We start from the raw sequence: 13838 nt of genomic DNA on the forward strand, positions 1-13838 counted from the left end.
CCTACATGACCAAGCTCGTCACCCAGCTCTCCCACATTCCTGAACGCTGATGCTGCTGAAACCATCCTCCGCTGCAACATCTCCATGAAACCAATCACGTCGGCCATCCATGGGCACGGGAAGAAAGCCCCTGTAACCATGTAGCAGGCCGCGGCGGCCCACTGTCAGGGCGGCCCACTGTCAGGGCGGCCCACTGTCAGGGCGGCCCACTGTCAGGGCGGCCCACTGTCAGGGCGGCACTTCACTGCAATCTCAACTTTCTAACAAACATTATTAAAATTTTTCACCAATTGAAAAACAAAACGTGACAGATGAATTTGATACAATGTATCAGTGTCAATAATCCACTACAGTAAGCACAAATCTCATCTCTCCCGCCCTCCAGGCTGAAGGCTCCTGCCTGCAGCGACACATTGTAGTGGACCAATCAGCTGTGAAGAGTTTAAAGATTTTTTTTGAAAGAAAGTATATTAGAAAGTTACTGAACTCGTCGCAGATTTCCTACATAGTGGAATGAGTGGCTACAGCTGTTGGGGAACTACAAGTGCCAGCATGTTTCAGGTCACCTATAGGGCGGCGCTGCGAGGTCACTGGGACGAGGCTATTTCGGGATGGGAATGACTGGCATGTGTGCAGTATATAAATAACCAGAATTTTTTGTTCTTTCAGACATTTACATGACAGCATGTGACAGATGCCGGCGGTGACGGGGGGCTCATCACTGCACCCAGCGCTGACAGGAGGGGGCCGCACGCAGGGCGACATCCTTAGGGCCCATCTCAGACCTACAAATGTTACAGCCCAGAGCTATGAGAAATGTTCATTTTACCATCCTTAGTGAGATTTACTACAGGCCTCCTGAATGGCAGGAAAGCGTCATGTTACTAAGCCCTCCCCAACACTACATGCAAGTGTCAGTCTTCACCATTTTCTAGCATTGTATTCAAGAACCAAGAAGATGACGAGGGGAATGCCGCAAGGCATGTTGGTCGACGGACTTGAATGTTTCCATGACCCATAGGGGCAGGTGGAAAAAATTCTAGGTGACTTTTTTTTATGGACATCCCTAAATGGAAAAAAAATAAAATAAATAACCGGCTCCAGGGGCGAGCGTCGGGGCTTGTGAGACGCTGGAGGCACTAATGACAGGCACGTTGTGGAATACTGCTCCCATCGGGGTGCGGGGCGCACCCTCACCGCCACAATGCCGACCGGTGGGAGCGGCACTCAATATCAAGTGGAATGTGACCCCCCCCCCCCCAATCATTATTATAACAATTAGGATAATTGCAAGTTTTGAGGCCCACTGAACAGAGGAAAGTGAACTCATCAGACCCAATTAGAAATTTATTAAATTGAAGAAGAATTTTTCTAATCCAGCGATGATGAACTCTGCACCCTAATTATAAGAAACCGCACACCCCTTCACTGCCGGACAAGGGAGACGAGATCCAACCTGAAAGGGGATCTCTGTATATAAAGTACAAACCTCCCAATACAATGAAGTACAGTATTATAGCAGTTATATTCTTGTACATAGGAGCAGTATTATAGTAGTTATATTCTTGTACATAGGAGCAGTATTATAGTAGTTATATTCTTGTACATAGGAGCAGTATTATAGTAGTTATATTCTTGTACATAGGAGCAGTATTATAGTAGTTATATTCTTGTACATAGGAGCAGTATTATAGTAGTTATATTCTTGTACATAGGAGGCAGTATTATAGTAGTTATATTCTTGTACATAGGAGCAGTATTATAGTAGTTATATTCTTGTACATAGGAGGCAGTATTATAGTAGTTATATTCTTGTACATAGGAGCAGTATTATAGTAGTTATATTCTTGTACATAGGAGCAGTATTATAGTAGTTATATTCTTGTACATAGGAGCAGTATTATAGTAGTTATATTCTTGTATATAGGAGCAGTATTATAGTAGTTATATTCTAGTACATAGGAGGCAGTATTATAGTAGTTATATTCTTGTACATAGGAGCAGTATTATAGTAGTTATATTCTTGTACATAGGAGCAGTATTATAGTAGTTATATTCTTGTACATAGGGGCAGTATTATAGTAGTTATATTCTTGTACATAGGGGCAGTATTATAGTAGTTATATTCTTGTACATAGGAGGCAGTATTATAGTAGTTATATTCTTGTACATAGGAGGCAGTATTATAGTAGTTATATTCTTGTACATAGGAGCAGTATTATAGTAGTTATATTCTTGTACATAGCAGCAGTATTATAGTAGTTATATTCTTGTACATAGGAACAGTATTATAGTAGTTATATTCTTGTACATAGGAGGCAGTATTATAGTAGTTATATACTTGTACATAGGAGCAGTATTATAGTAGTTATATTCTTGTACATAGGAGCAGTATTATAGTAGTTATATTCTTGTACATAGGAGCAGTATTATAGTAGTTATATTCTTGTACATAGGAGGCAGTATTATAGTAGTTATATTCTTGTACATAGGAGCAGTATTATAGCAGTTATATTCTTGTACATAAGAGCAGTATTATAGTAGTTATATTCTTGCACATAGGGGGCAGTATTATAGTAGTTATATTCTTGTACACAGGATGCAGTATTATAGTAGATATATTCTTGTACATAGTAGCAGTATTATAGTAGGTATATTCTTGTACATAGGAGCAGTATTATAGTAGTTATATTCTTGTACATAGGAGCAGTATTATAGTAGTTATATTCTTGTACATAGAAGGCAGTATTATAGTAGTTATATTCTTGTACATAGGAGCAGTATTATAGCAGTTATATTCTTGTACATAAGAGCAGTATTATAGTAGTTATATTCTTGCACATAGGGGGCAGTATTATAGTAGTTATATTCTTGTACACAGGATGCAGTATTATAGTAGATATATTCTTGTACATAGTAGCAGTATTATAGTAGTTATATTCTTGTACATAGGAGCAGTATTATAGTAGTTATATTCTTGTACATAGGAGCAGTATTATAGTAGTTATATTCTTGTACATAGGGGCAGTATTATAGCAGTTATATTCTTGTACATAGGAGCAGTATTATAGGCTTTAGTGTGCTTCACGAGGAGGGGGGTCCTGCCAAAAGACCCCAGAAGATGAACAATCCATTTAATAAATGACAAACAGATCTATATATGTTATTCTAAAAGGCAATTCATTAATCAACTTATCAGTGACAAACATAGAAGCTTCCACAGGATTTATTTGCCTCGTTATCTGAGGACTATTATGGGTTATCAGCCATGGTAGACATCAAAAGGTTACCCGCTGTGGCCATCAATAGGCTCACCACCCACCAGCGACCATGACCAGCCACAGAAAATTAACAGGACCCCCCCCCCCCCCCCCTTCATTATAAAATGGTAACTAAGTTATTAAACCTCCAACTAAGGGATCACTGTACATAGAGATGTAGCAGTGCTGAGTAAGTACTCCGCTCTGCAGTCCTATGTAACACTACAGCCTGCCGCTATGGAGCTGTATCTCAGCTCTGCTACATCTGTACACTTTATAACCTGGATGACTGAGCGTTAAGATCTGCTCAGGTCACAAGGAGCAACTTGTTACAAAGTAGGACTGAATGTCAAAAAATTATTCACAAATTAAATATTTTTTTCCTTTATTTTTTAATCTTTAGGTCACTTGGATACAAGATACTAAACGTTAACTTTACTTTCCCCCCATTTTGAGTACTAAAACCATTTGGAGGAAAAGTTTCTGACACCTGGAGGGGCCCGAGAACAGAGAACCACAGGACATCAAAAAGTGTTCAACCTCATTGACTTCACAAAAGAGCCAGCATGAGGCGCCGCAGCTGGACGGAGGAGGGAAAGAGGAGGCACTTGTTTTATCCCTGCGCCTCTCAAACCCCCCCCAAAAATAAAAAACAACCATTGAGCAACTAATGATAAAGTAACAATCATGTAATAGTAAGAAAATCATAAGTGATATAAAAAGAATGTAACATCATAAGCAGTCAGCTCACTGTCCATGATGATGAGAGCCTCGCCTTATATCGAATACAGCTGCAGCTGGGGGGATTGCTTCCGTTAGCCAAATCAAGGGCCCCCCAAAACCCCAAGTCTCATTCAGCGAAACAGTAGGGTTCGTGGGCGGTATGCTTTGGATATCACCAAACCCACAATCTTCTGAGTAGTCATATCATGCACCCCAACCACGGGGGGTCTACACCAATTATTATGAACCCAGCCTTATGGGCACCCAAGGAACTCTTCTCCACCCTGCTCAACCACAGCCAGTCTCTGACCCCCTCCATAAGTATTGTTCTCTCAGAAATGTTACCCAAATACTAAAGCCATCGGCCAAAAGTTCTGCGAGGTCGGTCCAATCTGGGGAGTTGGGGGGGGGGGGTGGTGTTACCATAGAGCAGGAATGCTCAACCTGCGGCCCTCCAGCTGTTGCAAAACTACAACTCCCAGCATGTCCTAATAGCTGTAGGTTGTCCAGGCATGCTGGGAGTTGTAGTTTTACAACAGCTGGAGGGCCGCAGGTTGGGCATCCCAGTCATAGGCCCCAAAAATGAGAGCCTTCATAGACCTCAACAGAAAGGTTAGGCACCAGGGGCAGCAGCGTGGGCACCAGGATCAGGAACATGCCCAGCCTCGGCCAATGGGTCATGCAGCCTTCATGGTCAGTCCCACGCGGCGAGCTGGCGGACAGTTTTTTGTCTATGGTACGCCAGAAAACAAACCCAAATGTTGGGACCTCCATGAACTAGGACCATATTCTGCATAAATATGGGAACAACATTTTTAAAAAAATTCGGGCACTTCTGTCTGGACTTCGGAAACAAGTTTGGGATTGATGCGTTTTACTCAGCGGCTATGGAATAATTAAAAACACGCCCTCGTCTCACAGGCTCAACCCTCCCAGAGCGTTTCCATCCAAGGTTGAAGACGACAGGTCCAAACGATGACATCACCCTGGGTGGGTCACTGAGGCACAGCAGAGGGTCGCCTTACTGATGGGCTGGGAGATAACCTGCCCCATATGAGGGAAGGTAACAGATACCCACAGATTAGGCTTCACTCACGTTACACAAAGCGGAGCAGCACAGACCAGAGGAATCCAGAAACCTGACAGGTGCAGATGTAGCAGAGCCGAGTCGGTTATTTGTTACATGGTCACTCATGAAGGGTGGCTTTGCTGCAGTAAACACCTTAGTGAGTTAGAGCAGAAAACCGGCTCTGCTACATGTGTAGATTTAGCAGAGTGACAGATGGGAACGTAAACAAACTGCCACAGATGTAATAGTGCGAGCAGGGAAGTCCTCCGCCCTTCCTGAGAGTCCCCACGTTCCAGGTTACTCTGCAGGAACCGAGAGTCGTCACAAAACCACCTGTACGAGCCGACAACATCACATGAGCCCAGAGTGTGACCAGCCTCTGCCTGCCCTCCACACAGCATGCCCAGCGCCAGCCTACATACCCAGGGTCATGTTATGTAAAGCCACGCCAATGACACGTTACATATGACAGTCTTGGAAAAACATGTGACTGGAAAGGACTAGTACTGCCAATCCACAGAAGCCAGGAGCATGGACACTGTGCATCAGCACCCTGACATCTGTGGGTCCCTGCCAGCTCTGCACCCATCAGTCCGACCATAAAACATGCACATGCCACAGGAGACGGGCACCCCTGCCGCAGCCACAGGAGACGGGCACCCCTGCCGCAGCCACAGGAGACGGGCACCCCTGCCGCAGCCACAGGAGACGGGCACCCCTGCCGCAGCCACATCACCCTACCATATAGAAGTCAGGTGGTGCTGAGGCCAGAGCCTGAGACTTTTGAAGCCCAGCAGCAGAGAGGGCACCGTGCCCATTGGCCCAAGACTTGGAATCAGCACCCCTCTACATGTGGCCTGCAGCCAGATCCGGATATCGCCCCACTCCCTGAACCCCCCCGCCTTACAAACCATCCCTCTGTAAGTCCATATCCCACCTTCAGAGGTCGTGACCCACAGACAGTAATATTTTAACTCCTACACCTATTAACCCACGCTTCACTCCGCAGACCCCAAATCCCTCCTCTGTTCGTTACTCAGATCGCCCCCAAGTCTTATTCCCGGGGCCTGCATACAGAATGGGGGACGACTGCAGATTCTCCCCTCTGAACCCCCACCTCATTCTGCCCCCCTCACAGTGACCCTGACCTCCCCCTGTCACCCCAGTTGTACTCTGCCCCCTCCACCTCAGTCCTGTATGTTGGGGGGCTGCAGATTCTCCCCTCTGAACCCCCACTTCCTGCAGAGACCCCAGTCTCATTCTGCCCCCCTCACAGTGACCCTGACCTCCCCCTGTCACCCCAGTTGTACTCTGCCCCCTCCACCTCAGTCCTGTATGTTGGGGGGCTGCAGATTCTCCCCTCTGAACCCCCACCTCATTCTGCCCCCCTCACAGTGACCCTGACCTCCCCCTGTCACCCCAGTTGTACTCTGCCCCCTCCACCTCAGTCCTGTATGTTGGGGGGCTGCAGATTCTCCCCTATGAACCCCCACTTCCTGCAGAGACCCCAGTCTCATTCTGCCCCCCTCACAGTGACCCTGACCTCCCCCTGTCACCCCAGTTGTACTCTGCCCCCTCCACCTCAGTCCTGTATGTTGGGGGGCTGCAGATTCTCCCCTCTGAACCCCCACTTCCTGCAGAGACCCCAGTCTCATTCTGCCCCCCTCACAGTGACCCTGACCTCCCCCTGTCACCCCAGTTGTACTCTGCCCCCTCCACCTCAGTCCTGTATGTTGGGGGGCTGCAGATTCTCCCCTCTGAACCCCCACTTCCTGCAGAGACCCCAGTCTCATTCTGCTCCCCTCACAGTGACCCTGACCTCCCCCTGTCACCCCAGTTGTACTCTGCCCCCTCCACCTCAGTCATGTATGTTGGGGGGCTGCAGATTCTCCCCTCTGAACCCCCACTTCCTGCAGAGACCCCAGTCTCATTCTGCTCCCCTCACAGTGACCCTGACCTCCCCCTGTCACCCCAGTTGTACTCTGCCCCCTCCACCTCAGTCATGTATGTTGGGGGGCTGCAGATTCTCCCCTCGGAACCCCCACATTCTGCAGAGACCCCAGTCTCATTCTGCTCCCCTCACAGTGACCCTGACCTCTGCCCCCTCCACCTCAGTCATGTATGTTGGGGGGGGGGGGCTGCAGACAATCCCCTCCCTCTTCACACAGATTGACCCAGTGACCCCCGGACACCCCAACATTACCATGGATACGCTACAGCCCCCCTCTTCCCTCAGCCGCCCCCCCTGCTCCACAGACACCCGCAGCATCCCGCTCCCAGTACCGCACTGCACCCACACACCTCCAGCAGCGGGACTGCAGCACACGCCGAGCCCTCACATCCCAGCGCCCCGGTCACCCTCCGGCACAGCCGGCTCGGACACGACGGACTCGGTGGGGAGCGCTGGGAGGTGAGCCGCTGCCCCGCACCCCGCACCACCCCCCGGGCTGCGCTCACCATGGATTATCCGGAGCTCCGCTCTCCACAGCCGCACTCTGCACACTAACTGAACCGGGCACGCCCCCCTTGACGTCACACCGCGGGGAGTGTCGGGACGTGAAGGGCTCACCAGCCATTGGTCAAACGCTGTCCAATCAGGAGCCAGCGTCAGCGGACTACAATATCCAGACGCCTAGGCGGCAGATAAAGAGACGGAGGTCGCGGTGACCTGCGGGTGGCCCGTGCTGATCCCTTAACCCTTCTGCTGCCAGAGAGAAGATTCGAACCCCTTCCATGGATCCTAACTGCAGTGGCTGCCAATTAACCCCCTTCTTGCCAGACCCGAACACCTATAGGGGGAGACTTACCCAAAGTGGTGCAAAGGAAAACCGGCTTAGTTGCCCATAGCAACCAATCAGAGCGATCCTTTCATTTTCCAAAGGCGCTCTAAAAAATGAAAGGTGGAAGCTGATTGGTTGCTCTTTTTCTTTTGAAAAATCTTCCTGTTATTCTTTTCCTGCGCTGATACATTGTAACAAACAGCAGAGAGATGGCTGTAGACTGTTTAGAACGGTAGGGCTGAGTTTACACCTGGTAGAGGTGAGTCAATCAGTGTTTAATATAAAATGTTAGAAGCGGCGGTTTTGCCTGGCGGTTTATGGCTGCGGGGCTCTCTGCCGTCATGCAGTCTTTAGGCCTCATGCACATGTTGCATATTACGTGCATGCGGTAAATCTGCAGCGTCATACGGTTCCAGCTACGTAGATTCTACACGCTGAGGGATTCTGCTCGTAAATTGGTGCAAATTCGGAAAATCTGCAGCACGTCGGTTCCCGCTGTGGAGTTTCATGGGGGGAAACTGGGGCAAATCCCAGTCAAGCTCTAGCGGCTCGTCCACAAGTAACGCAATCGCTACGCATTTTCTACCTGGATTTGCGGAAAACTTGTTCTGTGCGGAGGTTGATCTGTGGCGCAGATTTTTCACGCATTTTTACCATCGGCACCTTTCTCTATTCAACTGAGAGATAAAATTCTCAAATTATATATATATTTTGCGCCATTTTCTGCGTCAATGGATGGCTCGATGCAGGTATTTCTCTGCAGATTTTTCCTTGAAGAATTGCGGATTTGATGTGGAGAAAATCCCCAGAAGATCCGTTCTGTGTGGACGTATCCTAGGACCCCCCCAAACTGGGAGAAATATAAGAACAGGTTTACAGAGACTGTGGGGGCGACGTACCCCAGGGCTGGGCCCATACGACCCCCCCCCCCCCCCCCCCCCCCCGTGGTTTAGTGCCGTAAGGGCGCATTCACACTGCGGATTGTGTTGCAGAGTTTTCCACAACTGAAAATCCGTTCCATTCACCTGAACGGGGCTGCAGAAATCCGTGGCTCCCCGCCTCATGGAACTCATTTTAATTTTCGGAAAATTCTCCCAAAAATCCGCAGCATGTGAGCGCAGCGTAATGGTTACCCGTATGTAGAAGCAAAGAGACGGTCGCTTATTGGCAATCGCTCTGTACATCTTTGCATTACAAAGCCTGTCCTGTAGGGGGCGACACGCACTGGTATACAGCAATGTACATCTGCCCTCTCCATACTGAGCTGCACTCCTTCACATGTATGTAGGACGCGTATGTAACATATATGTGAATAGGGAGGACGAAGAGGGGCGCAAATATTTACACCGATCACTCAGCACCTCACTTAGGAGCCCGCACAGTAAATACCCCCCCTCCCTGGACACTTACTGACCGGCTGTACGAGTAACAGGTGTCTAAGGCCTCATGCACACGACCGTGCTGTTTTTTGCGGACCGCGGATCCGCAAAAAACGGAAGCCGCCCGTGTGCCTTTCGTAATTTGCAGAACGGAATGGGCGGCCCATTGTAGACATGCTTATTCTTGTCCGCAAAACGGACAAGATAAGGACATGCTTTTTTTTTTTGCGGGGCCACGGAACGGAGTAATGGATGCGGACAGCACACGGAGTTCCGTACGCATCTTTTGCGGCCGCATTGAAGTGAATGGGTCCGCCTCCGAGCCACAAAAAAACGGCGGCTGGGAGGCGGACCAGAAAAACGGTCGTGTGCATGAGGCCTAAGGGTGGGGTGCAGGACCCTGCGTACTTAATACACAGCTGCGGGGTTGTTACAATTGTATCCAGTCAAGACAAACCTCTGAGAGCTCCAGACGGATACATTTTACCTGCACTGATACAGTGTAACGAGCTACCAGAACAGGAGAAAGATGTGTGCTGCTGATACCTCACAGACGCTGGATACCATTGTAACAATCCCTCAGCTGTAAGAGGTATTAGGTTTGTACAGGTTGACGGTTGTAAATAAGACTTTCTGTTCACTGGCAGCAAGCAGAGGTCTTGGAAATGGAAAGGAATTGAAACACAAAGTCTGGGAATGTTGCAGAGGTTTTCACTGGAGTGGGGTCTTGAGGGGGTCACATATTTTTGGCCATGCATTGTGTATACTTACAGTTATTATAGGGGGCTCGTCATGGTGAAACCCCCCAGGGTCTCCCATCACACCGCCACATGGTGACACAGTCAGGCTATTGCACCATTTTCATGCATCCTCCAGGGTCTTACATGCCACCGCCACAATGTGACACAGCCACGCTATCGCGCCGTTTGTTGCTAAAACAAAAAATATCTCGCGTTGATAAAGTCGCAGCTTTGGCGGTTCCGCGTTTGACCTATTCTAGGGTAAAATTGTCCTGGTTTATACAGAGACATTGAAAAATGCTAATATCTCAGGTGACATTCAGGCAGCAGCCCGCAGTTAACCTCTTCACTGCCGCTTCTGGAGGAGGAAATATGCAGGGAATGTGGCATGACAGATAACAGGCAGCGCTCCCACCACTCCCTGATGTACCACGTCCAGAACCAACAGAAAGCCCCTCTAGAATTCCTAAACTGATGTGCGGTATTATGCCTGGAGCAGGGCACCGCGGGGGCGGGGCATGACACAAGGATTCAAAAAGCTTGCAGAATAGTAAATTTTTGTAAATTTATTAAAAAGGAAAAACTAAACTTTCTCCTGAGCACCCTTTGCTATGACAGCTGATGTTTAGTTCTGGGGCCTCCCATTTCTCTAGGTCAGTGATGGCTAACCTCCGGCACTCCAGCTGCGGTGAAACTACGACTCCCAGCATGCTCCATTCATTTCAACAGCTATGCAAGTGTGCATCTTGGGAGTTGCAGTCTTCCCACGGCTGGAGCGCCGGTGGTTAGCCATCACAGCTCTAGGTCATCTTTGAGATGTTCTACACCCTGATGATTGGAGTCTCCTGTGGTAAATTCAGTGGATTGGACAGGATTTGGAAAGACTCAGCCCTGTCTATAATATTAGATCTCACAGCTGACAATGCATATCAGAGCAAAAACTAAGCCACGAGGAGGAAAGAACTGCCTGTAGAGCTCAGAGACAGGATTGTGTGGAGGCAAAGCTCTGGAGAAGGGGACAACAACATTTCTGCTGCACTGAAAGTTCCCAAGAGCACAGTGACCTCCATAATTCCTTCATGGAAGAAGAGCAACCAGGACTCTTCCTAGAGCTGCCGCCTCACCAAATTAAGTAATCAGGGAGAAAAGGCCGTGGTAAGAGAGGTGACCAAGAACCCAATGGTCACTTTGGCTGAGCTCCAAAGATCCTGTGTACAGATGGGAGAAGGTCAGCCATCACTGCAGCCTCCACCAATTATGGCAGAAGCCTCTCCTCAGTAATAGACACATTAAGAGCCGGCTAGACAGGCTCGGACTGGCCCACAGGCGTACAGGTGAATCCCCCGGTGGGCCCCTGAGCAATGTGGGCCCCTGGTCTCCCACCCCCTGCACATGTAGCACATAACACAGTAGACTTATACAGTATACTTATACGGGTGGGCCCTAGGGAGCCAAGTCTGAAACTCAGCTAGAGGTTGTAAAAAAAAGCCCCTAAAGGACTCTCAGACTGTGGGGAAACAAGATTCTCTGGTCTGATGGAACCAAAATTGAACTTTTTCTCAATTCTTATCATGGAAGAAACCAGACGCCGCTCATCACCTGCCCAATACCATCCATACAGTGAAGCAGAAGCATGGAGGAGGATGCTGAAGGGACAGGGAGACCCAATGGAACACATGGCTGTCCACCGACTGTCCCTCTCCAACCTGGCAGAGCTGGAGGAGGATCTGCAGAGAAGAACGGCCGAAATGTCCTGAGTAAAGGGGCTGAAGACTTATGTCCTGAGTAAAGGGGCTGAATACTTATGTCCAGAGTAAAGGGGCTGAAGACTTATGTCCAGAGTAAAGGGGCTGAAGACTTATGTCCAGAGTAAAGGGGCTGAAGACTTATGTCCAGAGTAAAGGAGCTGAAGACTTACGTCCTGAGTAAAGGGGCTGAAGACTTACGTCCAGAGTAAAGGGGCTGAAGACTTATGTCCTGAGTAAAGGGGCTGAAGACTTACGTCCTGAGTAAAGGGGCTGAAGACTTACGTCCTGAGTAAAGGGGCTGAAGACTTACGTCCAGAGTAAAGGGGCTGAAGACTTACGTCCAGAGTAAAGGGGCTGAAGACTTATGTCCTGAGTAAAGGGGCTGAAGACTTACGTCCTGAGTAAAGGGGCTGAAGACTTACGTCCTGAGTAAAGGGGCTGAAGACTTACGTCCTGAGTAAAGGGGCTGAAGACTTACGTCCTGAGTAAAGGGGCTGAAGACTTACGTCCTGAGTAAAGGGGCTGAAGACTTATGTCCTGAGTAAAAGGGCTGAAGACTTATGTCCAGAGTAAAGGGGCTGAAGACTTATGTCCTGAGTAAAGGGGCTGAAGACTTAAGTCCAGAGTAAAGGGGCTGAAGACTTACGTTCAGAGTAAAGGGGCTGAAGACTTACGTCCCGAGTAAAGGGGCTGAAGACTTACGTCCCGAGAAAAGGGGCTGAAGACTTACGTCCTGAGTAAAGGGGCTGAATACTTATGTCCAGAGTAAAGGGGCTGAAGACTTATGTCCAGAGTAAAGGGGCTGAAGACTTATGTCCAGAGTAAAGGAGCTGAAGACTTATGTCCTGAGAAAAGGGGCTGAAGACTTACGTCCCGAGTAAAGGGGCTGAAGACTTATGTCCAGAGTAAAGGGGCTGAAGACTTATGTCAAGAGTAAAGGGGCTGAAGAGTTATGTCCAGAGTAAAGGGGCTGAAGACTTATGTCCAGAGTAAAGGGGCTGAAGACTTATGCAGGATTTTAGTTTTTCCTTATCAATAAATTAGTAAAGATTTCTCACCTTCTGTTCTCGCTTTCTTATTATGGGGATTAAGGCCTGAATGATGGGGGAACTGATAGCACAAGGAGCGAGAGAAGGAAATGTAAGAAAGTGAAAGGGGCTGAAGACTTTATGTGCTGCTGAGCCTCAAAATAAGGGAATCGCGGCCATACGTGCCGTTACGCATCTTCCCTAGAATCCTGAATGGCCCTGGTTATTGCAGCACATTACTAGACAGATTTGCCGTGCAGGGGCTGGGAGAGCTGGGTAGTGATCATGTTGGTTGTCACCCGGCTTTCCCGGATAAATAATTCGCTGTCGCAGAGCAGCGCCGCTGTCTATCGCAGTGTTGACACATCCACTTCCTGTAAGCGATCCGTTGGCTAATGTCACCTGTCTGGTCGGAGGCTTGCGCTTTCCGTTGTAACCAGCTAATGGCGATTGCGACATGGCAGATCACACGCCCCGTGTTTTCCCTGCTGAACACAATGACTAGTGCGGTAACCAGAGCCAAGCTCAGCCCCGCAGCGGCCGCTGGAAGACACCGCAGACTGTTCACAACTTGCTGGGAATCCAAGTGTTATATAATAAAGTCCAGGGCCAGAGAGGCGCAAAAACGCTCCAGATCCGAAAAAGATTTTAATATTATGCCAAGAAAAATGCATAAATAGCAATTCATCAACATCATGTTGACAAAGACTAAGGGGAAACAGGCCCCATGCACAGCGGCGGGTATGACAGAACATATGGGATTGTTACACAATATCCCTGTAATATGTGGCCATCATAACACTCCGCAGACATCAGCAACCTCCAGCTGGTGTGAAACTACAACTCCCAGCATGCACACTGGTTTGCACAAACTCCCACAGAAGTGAATGCAGCATGCTGGGAGTTGTAGTTTCATAGCAGCGGACAAGAACCCCTACTTCTAAGATTTCTAAATAGCAAATCTGCCTATCCGTCCTGGAGGTATCATTGTGTAACTAGGTGGAAATAACGCCCTTTTTGGGGAACTGTAACGGTGGCCGCGTCGCTTGTCGCCCAGAAACAGAATTATTAGAGAAGAATAAAGACGTTTCTGTCTTGGAGATTATTGTAT

The 13838-nt window shown here is 48.5% G+C and overlaps 1 protein-coding gene across 4 annotated transcripts in view; it reads right to left on the reverse strand.

Moving 5' to 3' along the window:
• The window catches only part of ADD3 (adducin 3), a 55555-nt gene extending 47972 nt beyond the window's left edge, over positions 1-7583 (reverse strand). For 3 of the 4 annotated variants that reach the window (XM_040435385.1, XM_040435386.1, XM_040435382.1), the window contains exon 1: positions 7510-7583. The gene's annotated coding sequence lies outside the window, so the exon portion shown is untranslated. The remainder of the gene's footprint in view (positions 1-7509) is intronic. The other variant, XM_040435384.1, reaches the window with a different exon arrangement.
• Between the last annotated feature and the right edge of the window lie 6255 nt (positions 7584-13838).

Source organism: Bufo bufo, chromosome 6 (assembly GCF_905171765.1).
Source record: "Bufo bufo chromosome 6, aBufBuf1.1, whole genome shotgun sequence".
Classification (NCBI taxonomy): Eukaryota; Metazoa; Chordata; class Amphibia; order Anura; family Bufonidae; genus Bufo; species Bufo bufo.